The sequence below is a fragment of the Bufo gargarizans genome, chromosome 2 (genome assembly GCF_014858855.1).
Source record: "Bufo gargarizans isolate SCDJY-AF-19 chromosome 2, ASM1485885v1, whole genome shotgun sequence".
In the NCBI taxonomy this organism is placed as follows: Eukaryota; Metazoa; Chordata; class Amphibia; order Anura; family Bufonidae; genus Bufo; species Bufo gargarizans.
Genome location: NC_058081.1, coordinates 595,032,330 through 595,056,983, shown reverse-complemented (window position 1 = coordinate 595,056,983; position 24,654 = coordinate 595,032,330). Strand labels below are relative to the sequence as shown.

Here is a 24,654-nt window from a genome sequence, read left to right as displayed (position 1 = left end):
TGCTTCATATTAGAATGGTGACCTGGGGAGATTCTTTTCATTAATTCAGGCAAGTGTGTTTTAGGGGCAAAAGCTGCAAATAGAGGATTTTGCCTCCTTCTGAAGTTGTAAATAAGGGTTTAGAAAGTTGGGGTTATAATAGTACAGGATGCTTCTAAAAACATTACTGTACTCAAAACAACGACCTTTGTAGGCACAACTTCCCTATTAAAGGGGTTATCCTATGACTGATGAAAAATCAGACATCATATAGTACATGAAGATCTCCTTCTAACAAAGCTAGAACCAGCCCTGTACCTCACATGGATCCAGGGATCTCCTCATTCATTGCTCTAGATTTATTTCAGGCAGGCAGCTCAGGAGCGTGTCCTTTCTCAGAGGGCATGTCCTGTCTGCTATAGTCCTTTCCCTGTAACTGCCACAATGTCTAACATACAATAACAGTTGAAAATTTAAACTGAGCATGTGCGACCACCTCAGTGATGTGGACAAGAAATAATGAAAAGAACAAACAGCAGGTGGCACTACACATATGCATGTTATTGAATAGCTCAGTGGCTATAATACATTTCTAATTACATGCAATCAGAAAACTATTCAGAGCCAGGTTCTGGCTTGAAAAATGTAAAATATTTTTCATGGTGCACCCCTTTAAGTCAGAACTTGGTCCCCCAAAAAATAACTTACTTGCTAATGTTTCTGTACAGTATTTTGCTTGTTACAGCTGAAGTTTGTGCTTCAGAGCTGCTCTTCTGTAAATGGGAGTGGTTATCTTACTCAGATTTTAGAACCTATGAGGTGCTATCTTAGGTGACTCAGGAACGGAACATCTGGCAGTCCATGTGTATCTGCTGGTTGGCCTAGGCATCATTTTTTCGTATAGAAACAACACCTGTCTCCAATTTCCACTGTGGCCTCCAAGTGCAACCACCCTTATTCCCCTTTCACACGGGCGAGTATTCCGCGCGGGTGCAATGCGCGAGTTGAATGCATTGCACCCGCACTGAATCCGGACTTATTCATTTCTATGGGGCTGTGCACATGAGTGGTGATTTACACACATCACTTGTGCGTTGCGTGAAAATCGCAGCATGCTCCTCTTTGTGCATTTTTCACGTAACGTAGGCCCCATAGAAATGAATGGGGTTGCGTGAAAATCGCAAGCATCCGCAATCAAGTGCGGATGCGCTGCGATTTTCACGCACGGTTGCTAGGAGACGATCGGGATGGGGGCCTGATCATTATTTTTTTCCCTTATAACATGGCTATAAGGGAAAATAATGGCATTCCTAATACAGAATGCATAGTACAATAGGGCTGGAGGGGTTACAAAAAATAAAATAAATTTAACTCACCTTAATCCACTTGATCGCGCAGCCCGGCTTCTCTTCTGTCTTCTTCTTTGCTGTGTGTAGTAACAGTACCTGTGGGCACGTCACTCCGGTCATCACAATGGCCATCACATGATCCATCACCATGGTAAAAGATCATGTGACGGACCATGTGATGACCGGAGTGACGTCACCACAGGTCCTTTTCCTGCACACAGCAAAAAAGAAGACAGAAGAGAAGCCGGGCTGCGCGATCAAGTGGATTAAGGCGAGTTTTAACCCCTCCAGCACTATTGTACTATGCATTCTGTATTCAGAATGCTATTATTTTCCCTTATAACCATGTTATAAGGGAAAATAATACAATCTACAGAACACCTTTGAAGAAGTTCGGGTTTGGGTACCAAACATGTAGATTTTTCTCACGCGCGTGCAAAACGCATTACAATGTTTTGCACTTGCGCAGAAAAATCGCGCATGTTCCCGCAACGCACCCGCACCTTTTCCCGCAACGCCCATGTGAAAGAGGCCTTATGCTAGATGTTCTGGCTCAGCCTAAGCTCTCCTCAGTGACTCTCCAGGGATTTTATTTGCCTTTTGTAGGCATAGAAAATGATAAATTAGATGAAAAAGCCTGGTCCGCCACCTTGGAAAAGTGAAGTCAAAGATTTGGCCACAAATCAACCGAATCTGCAACAAAAGTACACCAGAAAGTGGCATACTTCTCATCACAAATGACCGCTTATGTTTTTCTGAATCACGCTGGATCCCCCTCGGTTTCTACACAAAACGGTTTGTACAGACATCCGATTGGGTATGAAACCAGAGTGTTTGCAGAATCTTCTTCATATGGCCCACCTTACATAATCTAATGGTAGGATCGCAACAGTTCACACGCTTCTGACAAGGATTATAATGAGGCAACAGTCAATGGTTTACATGGGGCAGGTCAATGCCCCACCGAGCTATGAACCCCAGCACTAAAGTTATCTATACATTGACATCTGGTAACCTGGCCTTGACTAGATAACACTCTTGTGGAGTGAGGATATATTTGTTCTTTACAGAAGAAATTTCTTTTACATTTTTTTTAAATTTGGATGACAAATGTAAAACCAAAATCCATTTCGACCTAAATGCAGACCCTCTTGGTTTATTAAGAGGTTATTGCGGATATTAAAAAAACATGTCACACATGGTTGAGCAGATACGGCAAGCGCACTGGCCGTTCTTAGCAGCAATTCTCCACTCGCGCTAATAAAAGGGCTTCCCAAGCAGGGGACATGCCTTAAGAGCAGGGGCAGATTGGCAATAGATCTTACAGGGAAATTTCCTGGTGGGCCGATACCCAGGAGGCCACCTGAGCCCTCCTCACGGCCGGCAAGTGGAAGTTTTTGGGGATGTATTTTGTGTTGAGGGAGCTAAAGATTAGGATGTTGGATTTCAACATGTTCAATCCTTCTGTTCTCAGGGAGATGAAATGCAGCAAGATGTCTGGCAGTGGCTTCCTCCATCTTCCCTAGCTGTCTGCCAGTGTTTGGAGAAATGTGCCCGGAGCCCCCTTTATTACAAGATTTCTCAGCCAATAACCAGAAGATGTGTTTGGGTCCTCCTGAACCTCCTCTCATGATATCTTCTGACATGTAATAAAAGGTTAAAGGGGTTTTCCAGTTACAAAAAAAAGTCAGATGACGTTCTGAGCGCAATTTGCAATCTGTGACCTCCTCCCTCTGTTTACATTCCTGTGCAAGACTCAAGGAGTGTCTGTAGCATCAGACCTCTGCCTCTTGTAAGGGATCGCTCTCTCACAGACTGGGTGCTTTATTTTGTCTCTTCAGCAGTACAGATGATCACCCAAGTTAATGTTACTGGCTGATGTGAGGTTCCAGCACCACAAAACAAACATCTGCCCGTCTAGGCTCTACCTAATACATAGGCCTCCTTAACTTACCTCTAAGACACAGTTCACACATGGGGTGAGATCCGGCTTTACTCAGTCATATGGTCCAGCAGCCTCCTGGCTGTGACCACACCAATACCTTGGAGGGGGGGATATGGTCCAAGAGTCCTCCTGACTCTGACCATGCAACACCTCTTTCTTCAGGCGTTGCTGGGCCCCTAAAACTCAAGGCTTGTGGCCCCCCAACCCTCCTGGCTGGGACCACACAGAGCCTCTGCAGGCTTCCTTTTCAATACGGATGGCGTCCGTTTTTTTTTTTGCAGATCCGCAATTCGCAGACCACAAAACACATACGGTCGTGTGCATGTAGCCTAAAGGGAATGTGTGCAGTGGAAGGATGGGCGGCCTGAAAGGTCCCACTGCCAAACCTCTCAGACCAAATAAAATCCAGTCCATACAACTAAGGCTACTTTCACACTGGCGTTTTGGCTTTCCGTTTGTGAGATCCGTTCAGGGCCCTCACAAGCGGTCCAAAATGGATTTTGCCCTAATGCATTCTGAATGGAAAAGGATCTGCTCAGAATGCATCACTTTGCCTCCGTTCTGTCTCCAGTCCGCTTTGGAGGCGGACACCAAAACGCTGCCTGCAGAGTTTTGGTGTCCGTCTGACTACACTGAACCAAACGGATCCGTCCCCATTGACTTACATTGTGTGCCATGACGGATCCGTTTGGCTCAGTGTTTTCTCTGACATAATCTGGCACAATAGAAAACAAATCCGTCCCCCATTGACTTTCAACCGGATCCGTTCATGACGGATACATGCGGTTGTATTATTGTAACTGAAGCGTTTTTGCAGATCCATGATGGATCCGCAAAATACGCTAATGTGAAAGTAGCCTAAACCAAACAGCTTCAACAACTAGGTTTGCTAAAGCAACACCATTTCTGGACTTCATTTACTTCACCCAGCTGAGGTATCTGGGTGGGATATACACACCCTCCCCGGTTATACCGTACACATTACCACACTCTCCTTCCCCTACCAGCTGGAACATCACAGATCCAAGCAGGGCCTGGAGGCCTCGTTAGTATTCACTTCAATGCAGTGAATACTAACAAAGCCATGTTGGATATGGTTCAAAGGTGGAACCCATTTCCAGTATATAGAATTTAAGTAAAGAAATTATTTGACAGGTCTTCATCAGGAGTTGAACTCCAGACATTCTGTATGTCAGGCAGAAGAGTTACCATTACACTACAGACCCTGGAAGGGCTGAATTTAATTCTTTTTGCTTTGTTGTTTTTTCTTTTTTTAGTAACAATAACGTTGCAGAAAAATGTAACTTTTACCAAAAAAGCTGGAAAGTAAAAAATTTATTTTTCTGTCAAAACTTTTACTAAAAAGTTTATTTTACAGGTTTCAATGAGAGTTGAACCCCAGATCATCTGTACAGTGAATGGCTGCCGTACCCATATCTCAATAGATAAACTTAGCTGTAAAGATGGGATTTTCTATGCCTCATAGTTTTACTGTTTTTTTTATTGAATATCACAAAACAATATTGGTATCCCTAAATATAGTGAACATATTATTCATGGGGGCACTCACTGGATCCATGCCTGCTTAAAGACCTGATGGAAAAACCCCACCCTGAGGGCTCATGCACACGCAAAACATGGATCCGCAAAAAAATTCAGATGACGTCGGCCTGCATTCCGTATTTTGCGGAACGGGACAGCTGGCCCCTAATAGAAAGTCCTTGTCTGTAATGTGGACAATAATAGGACATGTTCTATATTTTTTTGCGGAATGGACACACGGAAACTGAATGCACACGGAGTAAGGCCTCATGCACACGAATGTTGTTTTGCTCTGCATTCGAGTTGCAATTTTTGCGGCTTGGATGCGGACCCATTCCCTTCAATGGGGCCGCAAAAGATGCAGACAGCAGTCTGCGTGCTGTCCGCATTAGGCTACTTTCACACTTGCGGCAGTGTGATCCGGCGGGCAGTTCCGTCGTCGGAACTGGCCGCCGGATCCGCCAATCTGCCACTGACAAAGCATTTGTGAGACGGATCCGGATGCGGATCCGTCTCACAAATGCATTGCAAGGACGGATCCGTCTCTCCGCTTGTCATGCTGACCGACGGATCCGTCTTGTACATTTTTCTAATTTTTACCGATCTGCGCATGCGCATGCCGGAACGACGGATCCGGCATTCCGGTATTCTGATCCGGCGCTAATACATTCCTATGGGAAAAAATGCCGGATCCGGCATTCAGGCAAGTCTTCAGTTTTTTTTCGCCGGAGAGAAAACCGTAGCATGCTGCGTTTTTCTCTTTTGCCTGATCAGTCAAAACGACTGAACTGAAGACATCCTGATGCAAACTGAACGGATTACTCTCTATTCAGAATGCATGGGGATAAAACTGATCAGTTCTTTTCCGGTATAGAGCCCCTAGGGCGGAACTCTATGCTGGAAAAGAAAAACGCAAGTGTGAAAGTACCCTTAGTTGCTCCTTAAAAAAAAATATAACCTGTCCTATTCTTGTCCGTTTTGTGGACAAGAATAGGCAGTTATACTAATGGCTGTCCGTGCCGTTCCGCAGCACACGAACGCCATGTGTGTTTTGCAGATCCGCAATTTGTGGACTGAAAAACACACAACGGTCGTGGGCATGAGGCCTAACTTCTGTTTTTTTTTTTTGTGGCCCCATTGATTTGAATGGTTCCTAAGACACGGCATCACTGCTGACATCACGTCTGCAGGGCAGGGTCCAGACTAATAGGTAGGACACCGACCTGAGAGGCAAGGTCACTGGTGATGTTGTGTCTACAGGGCAGAGCCTTGCACACCTCAGAAGTAGACGTGATATCATTGAAATAGGGAAAATGTCATGTGACCACAGGAGTGCAGGAAAACGGGGCATTACAGATAAACAATCACTATTAGTAAGTGACAACATGTGTGGTTTCCTGACAATTGATGCTGAAAATTGGAATATCCCTTTAAAGGAGTTATCAAGTTTTTATTAGATGATGCCACCACCTGCTGGTTGATGGGTGTCCGACATACCAAAGTCCCGCTGATCAGCTGTTCGGGAGTAGCTCCATTGTTGGAAGTTGGCATCGCAACCACACAGCTCCATCTACCCTAGGGTCGATTCACACGTCCGCAATTTCGTTCCGAATTTTGCGGAACGGAATTGCGCACCTATTCATTTCTATGGGGTAGCACGATGTGCTGCCCGGATCCGGAATTGCGGATCCGCACTTCCAGGTCCGCAATTCTGATCCCGAAAAAAATAGAACATGTCCTATTCTTGTCCGCAATTGCAGACAAGAATAGGCATTTTCTATTAAGTGCCGGCCATGTGCAGTCCCCAAAATGCGGTCCACCAAAGTCAATGGGAACAGCGCTGCAGCCATGAAGCTCTGTCCACTACTCTGTTCCTGCAATACCACAACGGCTGATCAGCGAGGGCAGGGGCGGATTGGGAACTTGAAAATGGCCCTGGAAAAGAGCCTAAAAGTGGCCCCAAGTTTTTGACAAGTCCAAATTGACAGAAGGTGGGGCAACAAAACCACACATGGCCAAGACAAATTACACCAGTAGACAGATGCAACAGAAGTGAGCGGGGCCAGCAATACCGTAGTGCAGTACAAAATACCGTCCCAGCAAAACCAAATACCACATTGCAGCACAAAATACCGCCTTATCACCATACAGAGGATGGAGATACAGTAGAATTCAGAAAGGCACCTGCGGCTGCTGGTTAGGTGCGCAGGTATCTGATGCTCCTAGCATTAATTAATGCTGAGCGCGTCAGATCATTATGTACCTGGCCAGCGGCCGCTGAGAAGGGCTTGGGCGGCCCCCTGGACATTTACCTGTAGGATATATGGCCAGTCCGCCCCTGAGCGAGGGTACGAGGTGTTGGACCCCTGCTGATCAGGTATTCATGGCCTATCCTCGGGATATTTAAAACTGGACAACCCCTTTAAATGGGAATAGGATATGCTGCAGATTTTCGGGTGGCAAATCTGCAGCATTTTACATTACCATACATTTTTTTCACATGCGTGTGTAAATTAAGCGGCAGTGCAGATTTGAAATCCACAGCATATCCATTTACACTGCGGATTTAACCCTTTGCAATTGGTGAAATCTGCAACGGGAAATTCTGCTGTGCATGTACCCTTAATGTGAACCCCCACTTTAGGATCTACAACCATAAAACTTCTTAGATTCCATACACTATTACAGGAATCCCTGTATCCTAGTATAAGGGCAAAGGTGGGCAACAATCGTGGCAGAAACACGCCAGTCCATGAGACCAAGGCCCTTGATGGGGGAAGTACTGAATTGCTTCAACATCTGCAACCACAAGATATACTTTGTTGCAACTTCCCTGCAACAAAATGTGGGGGAGAAAGGTCACATTGTAGCAGTGCCGACATGGCCAGCTGGCACCCTGTGGTTACAGATAAAGAGCAGGGCTCAGGCAAGAATCAATCAGCCGCCCTGCCCTAATAATTCTGACCGGACCCTTGGAGCGATCGTGTTCTTCATGCAGATTATTGATAGCAACTCATAATATTTTCATCAATATTATATATTATTACCTCCCCTTTGAAAGATTTGCAGTCCATATTAAGGGAATCCATGCCATGAGTCTGTAACGTCGGCCTTACTCCAGGGAACAGAACTTTCCAGGCGCAGTGTGAGGTGACACTCTGGTCACAGTCCTGCAGGCTGTTAACGGTTAACCAGACCTGATAGGACTTAAAGGGGATATTCACAGGTCGTAAACTGATGAAGTATCATATCAGTGGGGATGTCAAGCTGCCATTGTGCAGGGAGAAGTTAGAAAGGAAGGCAATGTTACACTAGTGGGGGTCCCAGTGGCCAGCATGAGTGGGGGTCCCAGTGGTCAGACTGATTAAAGCGGTGGCATCCTCGTGATGGGACATTGGAATAACCTCTCTCTCTGCGATTTCTAATTCTACAAAAGACAATCACGCTTTTTGAATCCGGTACTGTTGGTGTTTTTGGCATACATAGAAAGTCCCAAACGTCAAAGTTCTGTGTTCAGCACCAGCAACAACACACTGAACACGTCAAATAGCTGTGCATCACAGGGAACGTTCCCGGTTGTTGTTGCAACTTTCTGTGGTGATAACTTTTGAACCACAAGAAATATTGCAAATCTGATTGCGGCAATCAACTTCTGACAAAATTGTGGTCTTCTCCGATATGCTACGTGACCGCCTTCTCAATGGAAAGATGTGTCCTGGATCCAATATGGAGGCTTTGAAGATGGTGGCCAAGTTCCAGAGAGCCTAAAAGATAGGCCCCCCTCACCCATTACCCGCTGGGGTATTCAGATACTTCAATTTCACTTTAGTTTCTGAAATAAAAGTGTGTCCTGAGACTTCTGACTCCCCCTGTATGTACCACATGGTATTGGTTTTTTCTAAGATGCCTCCGAGTTAAATAGCAGAGCTGACTTAGGCTACTTTCACACTTGCGGCAAAGTGATCAGGCAGGCAGTTCCGTCGCCGGAACTGCCTGCCGGATCCGTCAAAACTGATGGCATTCGTAAGACGGATCAGGATCCCGATCAGTCTTACAAATGCATTGAAATGCCAGATCTGTCTTTCCGGTGTTATCCGAAAAAACGGATCCAGCATTTATTTTTGTTCCGGCATTGCAGTAATTTGAATCCGGCACTAATACATACCGGAGTTAAAAAAAAAATGCCGGATCTTCCATTTTTTTGGGCCAGAGATAAAACCGTAGCATGCTGCGGTATTATCTCCGTCCTGAAAAGCCAAAACGACTGAACTGAAGACATCCTGAACGGATTGCTCTCCATTCAGAATGCATGGGGATAAAACTGATCAGTTCTTTTCCGGTATAGAGCCCCTAGGACGGAACTCTATGGGTACTTTCACACTAGCGTTATTCTTTTCCGGAGCAGAGTTCCGTCAGCATGCGCAGACCTGTAAAAATGTGGAAAAAAATATCAAAAAATCAAAACGGATCCGTTTGTCCATATGACAAACGGACAGACGGATCCGTTCTTGCAATGCATTTGTAAGACGGGTCAGGATCCTGATCAGTCTTCAAATGCAATCAGTTGGCATACGTTTTGCTGGATCCGGCAGGCAGTACCGGCGACGGAACTGCCTGCTGGATTTCTCCGCCGCAAGTGTGAAAGTAGCCTATGCCGGAAAAGAAAAAACGTGTGAAAGCACCTTAAAGGGAACCTGTCACCGGGATTTTGTGTATAGAGCTGAGGACATGGGTTGCTAGATGGCCGCTAGCACATCCGCAATACCCAGTCCCCATAGCTCTGTGTGCTTTTATTGTGTCAAAAAATCGATTTGATACATATGCAAATTAACCTGAGATGAGTCCTGTACGTGAGATGAGTCAGGGACAGGACTCATCTCCGGTTAATTTGCATATGTATCAAATCGTTTTTTTACACAATAAAAGCACACAGAGCTATGGGGACTGGGTATTGCGGATGTGCTAGCGGCTATCTAGCAACCCATGTCCTCAGCTCTATACCCAAAATCCCGGTGACAGGTTCCCTTTAAGCTTTTCAAAACAAGTGAAATACATTAAATCACTGACACACACCTGACGTATGCCAAAAACAGCAGCATCTCATTGCCGGCAGCATCCGCATCCCCTTTTAACAAGTAACCGCACTTTATAAAACGGTTGGTGTCATAGGGAAATAATATTATAGGTTCTGATCACACACTGCCCTCCATGGTGACCCCCCCATTTTGTTATATATATTGCTCTCCACAGTGTCTCCCCCATTTCTCACATACTGCTGACCCATTTCTTATATATTGCTCTCCACAATGCCCCCCAGGGTGTCCCTCATATCTCCCGCACTGCCCCCCAGGGTCACTAGTTACAGAGGTTTATACTACAGGTAATATTCACACCTGGATTTGAGGTACAGACAATGCACCACATACAAGAACAAGGAAAGCAGGAAAGTAGTGTTGAGCGAACTTGTGTTTTAAGTTCGGCGTCTAAAGTCTGGGTTATCGGAGTATCCCGTTATGGATTTTGCTACCACAGACCATAACGGAATTTAGAATCCATAACGCGATTCTTCGATAACCCAAACTCTAGACGCTGAACTTAAAACATTAGTTCGCTCCACACAACAGAAAAGTCATGAACACACCGTGCATCTAGTAGCAAGCAGGATCCCCGAAGAGTTGCCAGCAGTCCTCTCCGTCTATAGTGATGCCTGACACTTCCTCGTTCCGCCCTGCCATAGGCTCCACAGCTACAGGGAGAGCTGACCGGCCGGTTTTCCCAGCTTGTAATACCATCCAATAAATTGGTTGCTCAGGGATGGATTTGCATGCTGCAGATCCCAGCTGACTGTTAAACAACCCCCCCCCCCCCCCCCCCCCCCCCCAGTGACTGGGACTCAATGTTACCTGCTTTGGTGCAAATAAAGTGACAACAGGTACAATAGAGGGGCTACAGCAGGGGTAGGCAACCTCCGGCACTCCAGCTGTTGTGAAACTACAACTTCCAGCATGCATACTTGCTATGCTCCTCTGAGAACTCTTATAGAAATGAATGAAGCATGCTGGGAATTGTAGTTTCAGAACAGCTGGAGTGCCGAAGGTTGCTGACCCCTGGGCTACAGCAAGACAATCGCCAAAAGGGAATGGCTTCACAGGTGAAGACTGCAGACAATAACTCTAGTTTTGCCACTTGCTACTGTCCTTGTAGCTACTGGTAGCACGAGACGGGATTTGCAGCCCAGACAGGTTGCATGGGTCGTCTTGCTCCTCAAGGCTACACATCTATTGTTGTATCCACCAGCAGTGTCTCAAGAGCACGGGGACCATACTATTCGTTTTGATCATGTGACCACGGAGCGCAAATGAAGTAAAGCCAGCTATCACTTACAGCTCCGTGGCCTCCCGTCGGCACCGCACTGCACTGTCCTGGCGTGCACACATAGTCAGCATGTGCTGTCTGACATCAGGTCCTATTGCATGTTGGGAAGAAGATGATTCTATAGTCCCTCTCCTGTGGACTTCATATCGGCCAGCAGCACACCATGCCAGGAAAGTATTATGGGGGGGGGCTGATGGCACTGGGGGACATGACGGCATGGAGGGGCTGATGGCACTGGGAGACATGACGGCATGGAGGGGCTGATGGCACTGGGGGACATGATGGCATGGAGGGGCTGATGGCACAGAGGACTGAAGACTTGGGGGGCTGATGGCACAGAGGACTGATGATGAGTTTTTATAAAGGGAAATGTTATTTAAATATTTTTTTTTTTCTTATTAGAGTACTTAATTAATCGATAGAATACTTGATTACTAAATTAATCGATAGCTGCAGCCCTACTGCCAGAGCCTTACAAAAAGTTCTCCAGTATGGTCTGCATGACTCCATGAGGGCCTGATGTGACCTGTACTCAAGGCTCAGCACTGTGCAGCTTGGTTGGCATTCACCAGAGAATACCCAAATTGGCAGGTTTGCAGTGGGTCAGTGATTGTCTGGAGTGGTATATCCTTTGCCGGCTGTATAAACCTCCACATGATAGCCAATGGTACCATGACTGCTGTTTGCAACTGTCGCCGTAGTCCCGGGATTCCTCCTGCAGGATAATGCCCACCTCAAGTGGCCAGAGTCTATACCCAGTTCCTGGATGAGGAAGGCATTGATGCCATTGATTGACCCTCATGATTCCCAGACCTGAATCCACTTGAGAGCCTCTGGGACATTCTCAATCTGTGCTTCCGATGGCACCAACTAGCACCACAGAATGCCCAGGAGCCAGGGCAGTCTTTAATATTGATTGGACCCTGGGCAAGAATTTACTTGGGCCCCCTGGAACCCGCCTTCCCACACCCTAGCATACATTCACGCCCTCCACCACAACACACACAAAAAAAAAAATTACTGTAAATACAGTTCGGAAGACTCCAGCGGCTCAGGATCAGTGCTCTGGGCAGCTGGGCTCAGGGCTGGAAGTGGGCACCGCTATGCAGTTCAGGAAAGAGAACCGGGGCTCGGCTCACCCTAGCGTTGCAGTGCCTCCGCGTGACGTTACAGCGTGCAGCTTACGCAAGGGGCAGGGGAGGTCGGAAGGAGGAGCAAGCAAGTACCCGTATTTTCGCCCTATAACCGCTTTAAGTCCGCCCATAGGATATAAACGTCCTATGGGTGGACCTCTATTTCTGAACGGACGTTTCTGAACGTCCTTTCAGAAATAGCAGCTGCACGCTAATCGTGACAGCAGGGCAACCCAGAGAGAAGGCAGGGACAGTGCCCAGGTGTTCCTGCCTTCCGGATCGCTGCAGACACAGCGCTCACCGAGCGCTGTGTCTGCAGAGCAGGAAGCGCTGTGCGCTTCCTGTTCCGGCCCGGCGGTCATGTGACCGCCGGGACCGGAGCTGCAGGAGCTGTGTGAGGTCTCTCACAGACCTCGATCAGCCCTGCACTGAGGCTGTACAGCGCAGAATCACGCTGTACAGCCTCTCTGGGGGGTGCATTTCTTCTGTAACTGGGGCTACTATGTCAGCCCCAGTTACAGGAGAAATCAACAGTGAAAAAAAAAGAAAAAGTGAAGCAAATGTCCCCCAGAGGTCTTGTGTGACCTTATGGGGGACGAAAAGTGTAAAAAAAAATAAAAAAAAATAAAAGGGTTGAAAAAAATAAAATAAAAGTTTCACATGTAAAAATAAAAAGGTCCCCAAGTAAGGAATAAAAAAAAAAATTAAAAATAGAAAAAATAAAATAAAATAGACATATTTGGTATTGCCACGTCCGTAAAAACCAGCTCTATAAAAATATCACATGAGCTAACCCCTCGGGTGAACACCGTAAAAAAAAAAACAAAAAAAACTGTGTCAAAACAAGCAATTTTTGTCACCTTGCATCACAAAAGGTGCAACACCAAGTGATCAAAAATGCGTATGTCCCACAAAATGGTACCAATAAAACCGTCACCTCATCCCGCAAAAAATGAGCCCCTACATAAGAAAATCTCTCAAAAAATAAAAAAACTATAGCTCTTAGAACATGGAGACACTAAAACATCATTTTTTGGTTTCAAAAATGCTATTATTGTGTTAAAGTGAAACAAATAAAAAAAAAAGTATACATATTAGGTATTGCCGCGTCCGTAAAAACCAGCTCTATAAAAATATCACATGAGCTAACCCCTCGGGTGAACACCGTAAAAAAAAACCCAAAAAAAACTGTGTCAAAACAAGCAATTTTTGTCACCTTGCATCACAAAAGGTGCAACACCAAGTGATCAAAAATGCGTATGTCCCACAAAATGGTACCAATAAAACAGTCACCTCATCCCGCAAAAAATGAGCCCCTACATAAGAAAATCTCTCAAAAAATAAAAAAACTATAGCTATCAGAACATGGACACATTAAAACATAATTTTTTTGTTTCAAAAATGCTATTATTGTGTAAAACTTTAATAAATGAGAAAAAGTATACATATTAGGTATCGCCACGTCCGTAACAATCTGCTCTATAAAATTGTCACTTGACTGAACCCCTCAGGTGAACGCTGTAAAAATAAATAAATAGAAACTGTGCTAAAACAACCAATTTTTGGGTCACCTTGCCCCATAAAGTGTTATAATGAATGATCAAAAAATCATATGTACCCAAAAATAGTACTAATAAAACTGGCACCTTATCCCCTAATTTCCAAAATGGGGTCACTTCTTGGGAGTTTCTACTGTAAGGGTGCATCAGGGGGCTTCAAATGGGACATGGCATCTAAAAACCATGTGGAGTTCCTTTTCTTCTGCGCCCTGCCGTGTGCCCATACAGCAGTTTATGACCACATGTGGGGTGTTTCTGTAAACCGCAGAATCTGGGTAATAAATATTGAGTTTTGTTTGGCTGTTAACCATCGATGTGTTAAAGAAAAAATTGGATTAAAATAGAAAATCTGCCCAAAAAGTGAAATTTAAAAATTTGATCTCCATTTTCCTTTAATTCTTGTGGAACGCATAAAGGGTTAACAAAGTTTGTAAAATCAGTTTTGATAAACTTGAGGGGTGTAGTTTCTACAATGGGGTCATTTATGGGGGGTATCCACTATGTAGGCCCCACAAAGTGACTTCAGACCTGAACTGGTCCTTATAAAGTGGTTTTTGGCAATTTTCTTAAAAATTTGAAGAATTTCTTCTAAACTTCTAAGCCTTCTAACGTCCTAAAAAAATAAAATGACATTTCCAAAATGATGCCAACATAAAGTAGACATTTGGGGAATGTTAAATAATAAATATTTTATGAGGTATCACTTTCTGTTTTAAAAGCAGAGAAATTGAAATTTAGAAAATTGCGAATTTTTCAAATTTTGGGGTAAATTTGGGATGTTTTCATAAATAAAGGTGAAATATTTTGACTCAAATTTATGACTATCATGAAGTACAATGTGTCACGAGAAAACAATCTCTGAATGACTTGGATAAATAAAGGCGTTCCAAAGTTATTACCACATGAAGTGAGATATGTCAGTTTTGCAAAATTAGGCCTGGTCAGGAAGGGGGCAAATGGCCCAGATGGGAAGTGGATAAGACGCACCTAGGTTTTAGAGGTGGACAATAAGAAAAAAATATTTTCCATTACACCTCAGGTCAGACCAGCAGTCAGACCCCCACAATGTTAATCGGACCTCAGATGACAGCCCCAATCAGAGCACCAATGTTAATGAGACCCTCAATCAGACCTCATATCAGCCCCCCAGCCTTATATATCAGGCCTCCCCGGCCTCATATCAGCGCAAATAAAATAAACCAACCATTTACCTCTCCTGCTCCTGGACGTTGCCACTCCTCACCACCAGCGCTCTCTCTCTCTCTCTTCTTCCTGGTCCTCGGCTGTCGGCTGTGAAGGCTGCGCACAGCGTGAGGTCACACTGTGTGCAGCCCTGCACAGCCGAGGACAAGGAAGCGGTGAGTACAGAGCTTTCACCGCTTCCCGGTCCTCCGGTACTAATGAGCGCTTCCATAATGTTAGCGCTTATTAGTATTCACCCCATAAGACGCAGGGGCATTTTTGCGGGTCGGAAAATGCGTCTTATGGGGCGAAAAATATGGCGCTCAAGAGGCAGCTGCCTGGTGCCCCTCTTGCCCCGCGTTAAAGACGGCCCTGCCAGAAGCTCACTGATACCCTGATCCAGGTCTGCGAACCTTCAGAACACCATCTGCCGTCTCATCAGGAGCAGGTCTCTATGGGGCTGCTGGAGACAGCACTGTGCTTGCACTCTACCATCTCTAGCAACCCCCCAGAGCTGCAGGCAGCAGAGGACACATGTATCTGCTGCTACATTCAAATGCGGAGCACGGACCCATTTTCCTGCCATATGTCATCGCTTACTGATTGATGAGGGTTTAACCACCAGGACCCTCACAAATCTTTAGAAGAAGGGGTCAAAGCACTATTTAAGCATGGAAACACGGAAAGTGATTCCCTGCACAGTGATGCTCCGGGGCACTCAATATACAGGGGACTGCAACCATCCCATTCATGTGAATGGCGCGGTGCTGATATTCCCCGTAGAACAGGTGGCGGGGAGCACTGTGGGGCCCTGACGTTGGACCCCTCCGAATTGTATTCAATTTCCCAGACATGTGCTATACCATTATCAGACAGGATAACCCCTTATAACAAACTGGAGTGTATCAGACATGCCCCCTAGTTGTCTATCTACTCTTGGATACTGTTCCCCAGGGGTAGATACATTATAGAAGAAGGCCTGTTGGACACCAGCACAATGGCTGATCCCTCAAGACTGTCCAGCTGTAGAACTCCCTAATATATAAGTGCAGGTTCAAGTAGGGCTCATGTACACAAACTGATTTTTTTTCCCATTTCTGTTCCATTTTTTGTGGCCCATATGTGGAACCATTCACTTCAACAGGGCTGCAAAAACTGGAAATGACTCTGAGTACGTTCTGTATCCATATGTCCATTCCACAAATAAATAAAACATGTCCTATTATTGTCCGCATTTAGGACAAGGATAGGACTGTTCTATTAGGAGCCGGCAATTCCGTTCCGAAAAATGCGGCATGCACACGGTCGGTATCCTTTTTTTGCAGATCCGTAATTTTGTGGACTGCAAAACATCCAACGGTCGTAAGCATGAGCCCTTAAAGGGGCTTTCCAAGATTTTGATACTGTTGACCTATCCTCTGGATAGGTCATCGGTACCTGATCGGTGGGGGTCCAACACCTTGAGACGACCACGGCCTTCTCTCTGCTTTTCCTAGGCACGTTCATTGGTCATGTGGCCTAAGCGCAGCGAATGGGACTGAGCTGCGCTACCAAGCACAGTCGCTTTACAATGTACGGTGCTGTTCTTGGTGAGCAAAAAAAAGGCAGCAGCGCCGACGCCGTCTCAAACAGCTGATCAGCGGTGGTCCCGGGTGTTGGACCCCCACGGATAAGATATTGATGACCTATCCTCAGGACAGGTCATCAGTAAGAAAAAATTATAATCTCTGAAAACCCCTTTAAGGTAATAGGCACATGATGGAAGATAACACTGAATGGGGGCCACCACTGATTCTCAGATGAGAGGTACAGTAAAGAGTGCACCCCCCCCCCCACCCCCCCACCCCCCCACCATCCCCCCCTGGGTTGGAGATGGAGTTCTTGCAGACAGCGGACAGATAACATATTCTTCTGATTTCATTCAAAGACAGCTGTCACAGGGCGCACCGACAAAGGGAAATGTTTGATGTCCCCAACATGTGAAGAGAACAAAGGGACTGCCGAAAATAATAACGTTCAGACCAAGTATTAACCCCTTCCTGTCCTTTTTTCCCTTCCAGACGCAGCCAATTTTTGCAAATCTTCACGTCACTTTATGTGGTAATAACTTTGGAATGCTTTCACGTATCCGACCAATTCTGTTTTCTCGCGACACGTCGTACTTCATGTTCGTAGCAACATAACATAGTGCGGGGATCAGGAGTGACGCCGGGGAGCAAGGCAAGAACTACCTGTGCGAGGGGCCCGGGGATTAGAGGAGAATGGATAACATTCACCATATGTCTAGTTTGCATCATTTTGCAAATGTCATTAGTTTTTTTTTAGGAAGTTGGAAGAATTTTACAAGCACTTTTTTTTCAAATTTTAAACAAAATTTCCCAAAACATTTCTTTTATTTATTTATTTTTAAATTCAGATAAACATTAGTCATAAGAAACAGAAAATTTCAGCAACTTTCTAAAATATTAAGACCTCTGCTTTCTGTCATTGAAAGGAAACATTCTTTATAAACATCCATGCTGGAATGTTTCCATTCTATGACAGTAAGCAAAGATCTTAAAGATGAGGAATTATATTAGTAAATGGTATAACTTTCCATCCTGCACTGATAGATGGTCTGTCCTATATAACCAGTGAATGTGCCATCAATGTGCCAATGGCAAGTCTGACCTCTGGGATCCCCATAATTACAGGAACATTGGGCGGTGGCACAGATACAGCTGACTACAGTGGGGAGGCAGGGAGCCACTGGCGAGGCTGGCAGAGGCAAAGAAGTGACACCGTGAAAAATCTTCATTCGTAGTGGGAATGTGGGCTATGTTAACTCTATGCCTCAGGCACATGACCGCAAAACACACCACGGTCGTGTGCATGAGGCCCTACAATGAGTGTGCAGCAGTGAAACGCCCTCATAGTGCCAGAGGCTTGAATGTGTTTTGCACGCACGCCATCAGAGGCGTGCAGCGTGATCCAACTGAGTCAGCGTTCTTACAAACTATAGATTGTGCACAGTGTGAAACCAGCCTCTCATTGTTAGGGAGCATTCACACGACCGTGTTGGTTTTGCGGTCCGCAAATCACGGATCCGTGTGTTCCGTATTTCTTCAGTTATCTTTTCGTTTCCGTTCAGTAAGTCCGTATAATACGGACGTGGTGCTTCCGTGTGTCATCCGTTTTTCACCGCCTGCAAAAAACTGAAATGGGGTTTCCTAGAATGTTTTCAGTCCAGGGGTCCGCAAAAAAACGGATGACATACGGATGCATTTCCATGTGCTATCCGTTTTTTACGAACCCAATGACTTTCTATGAGGCCACGGACCGCAATTTGCGGCCAAGTAAAAAGCAACGTGGAACGGACAGCACACGGATGACAATGAAAGGCATTCCGCAATTTTTACGGACCGATAGAAATGAATGGGTCCGTGCATTGTCCGCAAAAATTGCGGAACGGACACGGAAGAAAAACACGGTCGTGTGAATGCTCCCTTAGAGTGTAGTAGTGATAGATAGATAGATATATATATATATATATACATATATATATATATATATATATATATACATATATATATATATATGGCCTCATGCACACGACCATATTTTGTTTCAGTGTCCGATCAGTTTTTTTTTGCGGATAGGATGCGGACCCATTCATTTCAAATGGGTCCTCAAAAAACGCGGACAGCACACCGTGTGCTGTCCGCATCAGTATGTCCGTTCCGTTGCTCCGCAAAAAAAAAAAATAGTGCATGTCCTATTTTTTTCTAGTTTGCGGACAAGGGTAGGCATTATTACAATGGATCTGCAAAAAAAAAAAACGGATGCCATACGGAACGTCATCCTTTTTTTTGTGGACCCGCAATTTGCGGACCGCAAAACACATACGGTCGTGTGCATGTAGCCTTAGGCAGCTCTATGCAAAGTATCGATAGGCTGGCGCTATTGCTTCACACTTGCCAACAGAGTGTTGTAGCACAATATCTGAACTAGACCGTCAGTAGGTTTTTCTCCTGAAGAAACACTGACAAATATCGGCAGGGAAACGCGTCGAGAAAATACAGTGCACTGAGTCAACACAGTGCACCTATACATGTTCAGTGTTAATTGACTTATGGTATATGTAGAGCCGCCATATGATTCGAGGGGTGGTCCACTCAAAACAAGGACTTTGCTACGTCACTAATCCTATGGGCTCCACAGCTCCCACAATCTAATAGGGAAATATATTTTTGGTGGTGTGAATACAGGAGGTAATATATATATATATATATACACACACACACCTAAAGAATTATTAGGAACACCTGTTCTATTTCTCATTAATGCGATTATCTAGTCAACCAATCACATGGCAGTTGCTTCGATGCATGTGGGGTTGTGGTCCTGGTCAAGACAATCTCCTGAACTCCAAACTGAATGTCAGAATGGGAAAGAAAGGCGATTTAAGCAATTTTGAGCGTGGGATGGTTGTTGGTGCCAGACGGGCCGGTCTGAGTATTTCACAATCTGCTCAGTTACTGGGATTTTCATGCACAACCATTTCTAGGGTTTACAAAGAATGGTGTGAAAAGGGAAAAACATCCAGTATGCGGCAGTCCTGTGGGCGAAAATGCCTTGTTGATGCTGGAGGTCAGAGGAGAATGGGCCGACTGATTCAAGCTGAAGAGCAACGTTGGACTGAAATAACCACTCGTTACAACAGAGGTATGCAGCAAAGCATTTGTGGAGCCACAACACGCAGAACCATGAGGCGGATGGGCTACAACAGCAGAAGACCCCACCGGGTACCACTCATCTCCACTACAAATAGGAAAAAGAGGCTACAATTTGCACGAGCTCACCAAAATTGGACTGTTGAAGACTGGAAAAATGTTGCCTGGTCTGAGAAGTCTCGATTTCTGTTGAGACATTCAAATGGTAGAGTCCGAATTTGGCGTAAACAGAATGAGAACATGTATCCATCATGCCTTGTTACCACTGTGCAGGCTGATGGTGGTGGTGTATTGGTGTGGGGGATGTTTTCTGGGCACACTTTAGGCCCCTTAGTGCCAATTGGTCATCGTTTAAATGCCACGGGCTACCTGAGCATTGTTTCTGACCATGTCCATCCCTTCATGACCACCATGTACCCATCCTCTGATGGCTACTTCCAGCAGGATAATGCACCATGTCACAAAGCTCGAATCATTTCAAATTGGTTTCTTGAACATGACAATGAGCTCACTGTACTAAAATGGCCCCCACAGTCACCAGATCTCAACCCAATAGAGCATCTTTGGGATGTGGTGGAACGGGAGCTTCGTGCCCTGGATGTGCAGCCCTCAAATCTCCATCAACTGCAAGATGCTATCCTATCAATATGGGCCAACATTTCTAAAGAATGCTATCAGCACCTTGTTCAATCAATGCCACGTAGAATTAATGCAGTTCTGAAGGCAAAAGGGGGTCCAACACTGTATTAGTATGGTGTTCCTAATAATTCTTTGGGTGAGTGTGTATATATATATTCCCTACGCTCCTGTTCACACCACTAGCCCGAGTACCAGAATTGGTGCAGAACCGATTTTTTTTATAATTGAATCAATAAAGATGCTTTTAACGTACCTTTCAGGCAGCTAAACCGTTCTATATCAGTACGTTTGTTATCGAGTTACAGTTAACCGGAACGTGGGCGATGTCTACTTTCACACTGGCGTTTTGGCTTTCCGTTTGCGAGATCCGTTCAGGGCTCTCACAAGCGGTCCAAAACGGATCAGTTTTGCCCTAATGCATTCTGAATGGAAAAGGATCCGCTCAGAATGCATCAGTTTGCCTCCGTTCCGTCTCCATTCTGCTCTGGAGGTGAACACCAAAACACTGCTTGCACCGCTTTGGTGTCCGTCTGATGAAGCGGAGGTAAACTAATCCGTCCTGACACACAATGTAAGTCAATGGGGACGGATCCGTTTTCTATGACACAATCTGGCACAATAGAAAACAGATCCGTCCTCCATTGACTTTCAATGCTGTTCAAGTCGGATCTGTCTTGGCTATGTTAAAGCCTCCTTCACCCGGGCGTCCCAGATTTGCTCCGGATGCGTTGTGCGTGAATTTCGGGAAAACCGCGCGAGTAGGCATGCAATTGCAGTCAGTTTTGACTGCGATTGCGTTCTGATGTTCAGTTTTTTCCGCGCGAGTGCAATGCGTTTTGCACGCGTGTGAGAAAAAAATGAATGTGGTACCCAGACCCGAGCCCAGACTTCTTCACTGAAGTTCGGCTTTGGGTTAGGTGTTCTATTCATTTTATTATTTTCCCTTATAACACGGTTACTAAAATGTGGCTTGAGGGGTTAAAACATATTTTTTTTTTTAAATAACATTTACTCACCTCATCTACTTGTTCGCGCAGCTGGCATGGTCATCTTGCTTCTTCTTTGAGAACCTGCAAAAGGACCTTTGATGACGTAATCGCGCTCACCACGTGGTGACGTCAGCGCAGGTCCTGCTGAATGAAGATAGAAGGATTACGTCATCAAAAGGTCCTTTTGCAGGTCCTGAGAAGCAGAAGGAAGAAGATGATGACAGCTGCGCGAACAAGAGGATGAGGTGAGTACATTTTTTTTTTTAACCCCTCACGCCACATTTTAGTAAGCATTCTGTATTAGGAACCATAAGGGAAAATTATACAGTGACTTTTATCAATTTACTAACATCATCTCCTAGCAGCCATGCGTGGAAATCACATTGCATCCGCACTTGCTTGCGATTTTCATGCATTCCCATTCACTTCTATGGGGCTGCGTTGCGTGAAAAACGCTGAATATAGAACATGCTGCGATTTTCACGCAAAGCACAAGTGATGCGTGAAGATCAGCGCCCATCTGCACAGCCCCACTGAAGTGAATGGGTCCGGATTCAGAGCGGGTGCAATGCGTTCACCTCACGTAAGCCTTGCCCATGAGTAGATATTCCCATGTGGGTTTGGGGGTTATATACCCCAAATATATACAATTCCGTCATGTATGGGGACATCAGGGGTCAGCATATTGGCGCTGTGACAGGGCAGAGCTCTGGGGAGGAGCTTACATGTCCCACTGGGGCCCCAGAAATGCCACACAGGCCCCTGGAGGTATCATTCCATTACAGGGCTGGGGTCGCAACGTCTACAGGTGCCGGTCTGTCACGTGACGAGACTATGTGCAGCCCGGTGACGTCACCTGTTGTGGCACATACGTGTCGCCCGGTACATGGAGACCACGGGAGTAACAGGCTGTCACCTGGGCAAAGAGCCGCCCGGGCCGCTATCAGTGTGCCAGGGGCAGTCAGGGCCGGCCAGCAGCCGCCGCGTGTGCACATGTGACTTACAGTGCCAGCTGGCGGGTGCCGTCTCTTCTACATCATGGCCTCCTGTTCCTCAGATGCAGTCCTCCCAGACCTGCTGTCTACGTCGCTCCCATGGCGGCTTCCCTGGAGCCCGAACCCCCCTCCCTCTTCTCCAGAATGGGCCTTGAGTGAACGTAGGTCAGGAGAGGGTTAAACGAGGGCACGTGATCTGACAGGAAGGGGCGGGGCGTATTGTCAATGGTCCTTAATGGGAGGAAAGCCAGGAGGAGAAGAGGAGGCGGAAAGAGACCGGTGATGACTGATGAGTCCTGGAGAAGCAACAGCATGTGGAGGGGAGACCTGTGTGCTGGTGCCCTCCTTTTCTTCTCACTAATAGAGCTTTCATTTGGTGGTATTTCATTGCTGCTAACATTTTTACTTTTTTTGTTAATACTGTTTTTTTCGCCGTATAAGACGCACTTTTTTCCCCCAAAAGTGGGGGGAAAATAGCAGTGCGTCTTATACGGCGAATGTAGCTGATTTTGCCTTGTTTTCAATGATACACCCGCCGCGATGCCGTGCAGCGGGTGTATCAGCTGTGAGGGAGGAGGGGCTGGGGGCGGCATCTGCATTTATAATGACAGCGGGGCCCGTGCAGTGACTGTATTCTACTACACGGGCCCGCTTACTGTATAATCATATCCCTAATAGTTAATTGTTGTGTGCATGTAAAAGCATAATGAGCGCTGTGTATTACTTACAATTAGAAGCGCTCGCCGTTCGGAGCAGAGAGGAGGGAGGAGGCAGGCCGGGAGGACGGGCGCTGGCAGCGTGAGTCATACGTCACGCGCCTGCGCCGCCCACTTTATGAATGAAGCAGGCGGCGGGGGCGCATGACGTATGACTCACACTGCCAGCGCCCGTCCTCCCGGCCTGCCTCCTCCCTCCTCTCTGCTCTCTGCTCCGAACGGCGAGCGCTTCTAATTGTAAGTAATACACAGCGCTCATTATGCTTTTACATGCACACAACAATTAACTATTAGGGATATGATTATACAGTAAGCGGGGCCCGTGTAGTAGAATACAGTCACTGCACAGGCCCCGCTGTCATTATTAAAGCAGATGCGACCCCCACCCCCATTATAAAAGCAGATGCGACCCCCACACTTATGGAGGGGATCTGTGGATGACACATAGCATAAGATGCTATATATGTGTCATCCACAGATCCCCCCCATAACTGTCATACACAGATCCTCATCCTCATAACAGTACCATCCAGAGAGGATCCCCCATAACAGTGCGTCACCCACAGATCCCCCATAACAGTGCGTCACCCACAGATCCCCCATAACAGTGCGTCACCCACAGATCCCCCATAACAGTGCGTCACCCACAGATCCCCCATAACAGTGCGTCACCCACAGATCCCCCATAACAGTGCGTCACCCACAGATCCCCCATAACAGTGCGTCACCCACAGATCCCCCATAACAGTGCGTCACCCACAGATCCCCCATAACAGTGCGTCACCCACAGATCCCCCCCATAACTGTCATACACAGATCCTCATCCTCATAACAGTACCATCCAGAGAGGATCCCCCATAACAGTGCGTCACCCACAGATCCCCCATAACAGTGCGTCACCCACAGATCCCCCATAACAGTGCGTCACCCACAGATCCCCCATAACAGTGCGTCACCCACAGATCCCCCATAACAGTGCGTCACCCACAGACCACAATTAGTTCAAAAACCACCAAAAGCACACCTTTTGGTTCAAAATATTTTTTTTCTTATTTTCCTCCTCAAAAACCTAGGTGCGTCTTATGGGCCGGTGCGTCTTATAGGGCGAAAAATACGGTAATCGAAATTTACAGGTTTTTTTTGTTTGTTTTTTTGCAAAAAACATGACATTTTCACTTTCAGTTGTAAAATTTTTCAAATAAAACTACATTTCTATATAAATTTTTCTCTAAATTTATTGGTCTACATGTCTTTGATAAAAAAAATGCAATAAGTGTATATTTATTGGTTTGCGTTTACAAACTATGGTACAAAAATGTGAATTTCCGCTTTTTGAAGCAGCTCTGACTTTCTGAGCACCTGTCATGTTTCCTGAGGTTCTACAATGCCCAGACAGTAGAAGCACCCCACAAATGACCCCCTAAGGTATTTGCTGATGGGCATAGTGAGTTCATGGAAGTTTTTATTTTTGTCACAAGTTAGCGGAAAATCATGATTTTTTTTTTTTCTTACAAAGTCTCATATTCCACTAACTTGCGA

At 45.8% G+C, this 24,654-nt stretch overlaps 1 protein-coding gene across 5 annotated transcripts in view; it reads right to left on the bottom strand.

Moving 5' to 3' along the window:
- Positions 1-22,581, bottom strand: part of NADK (NAD kinase) — an 81,770-nt gene extending 59,189 nt beyond the window's left edge. For 2 of the 5 annotated variants that reach the window (XM_044281879.1, XM_044281886.1), the window contains exon 1: positions 22,409-22,581. The gene's annotated coding sequence lies outside the window, so the exon portion shown is untranslated. Of the gene's footprint in view, positions 1-7,862; positions 7,972-10,456; positions 10,481-19,905; positions 19,963-22,408 lie in introns of those variants that run through there. The other 3 variants (XM_044281882.1, XM_044281885.1, XM_044281881.1) reach the window with 3 other exon arrangements.
- Positions 22,582-24,654: the final 2,073 nt, after the last annotated feature.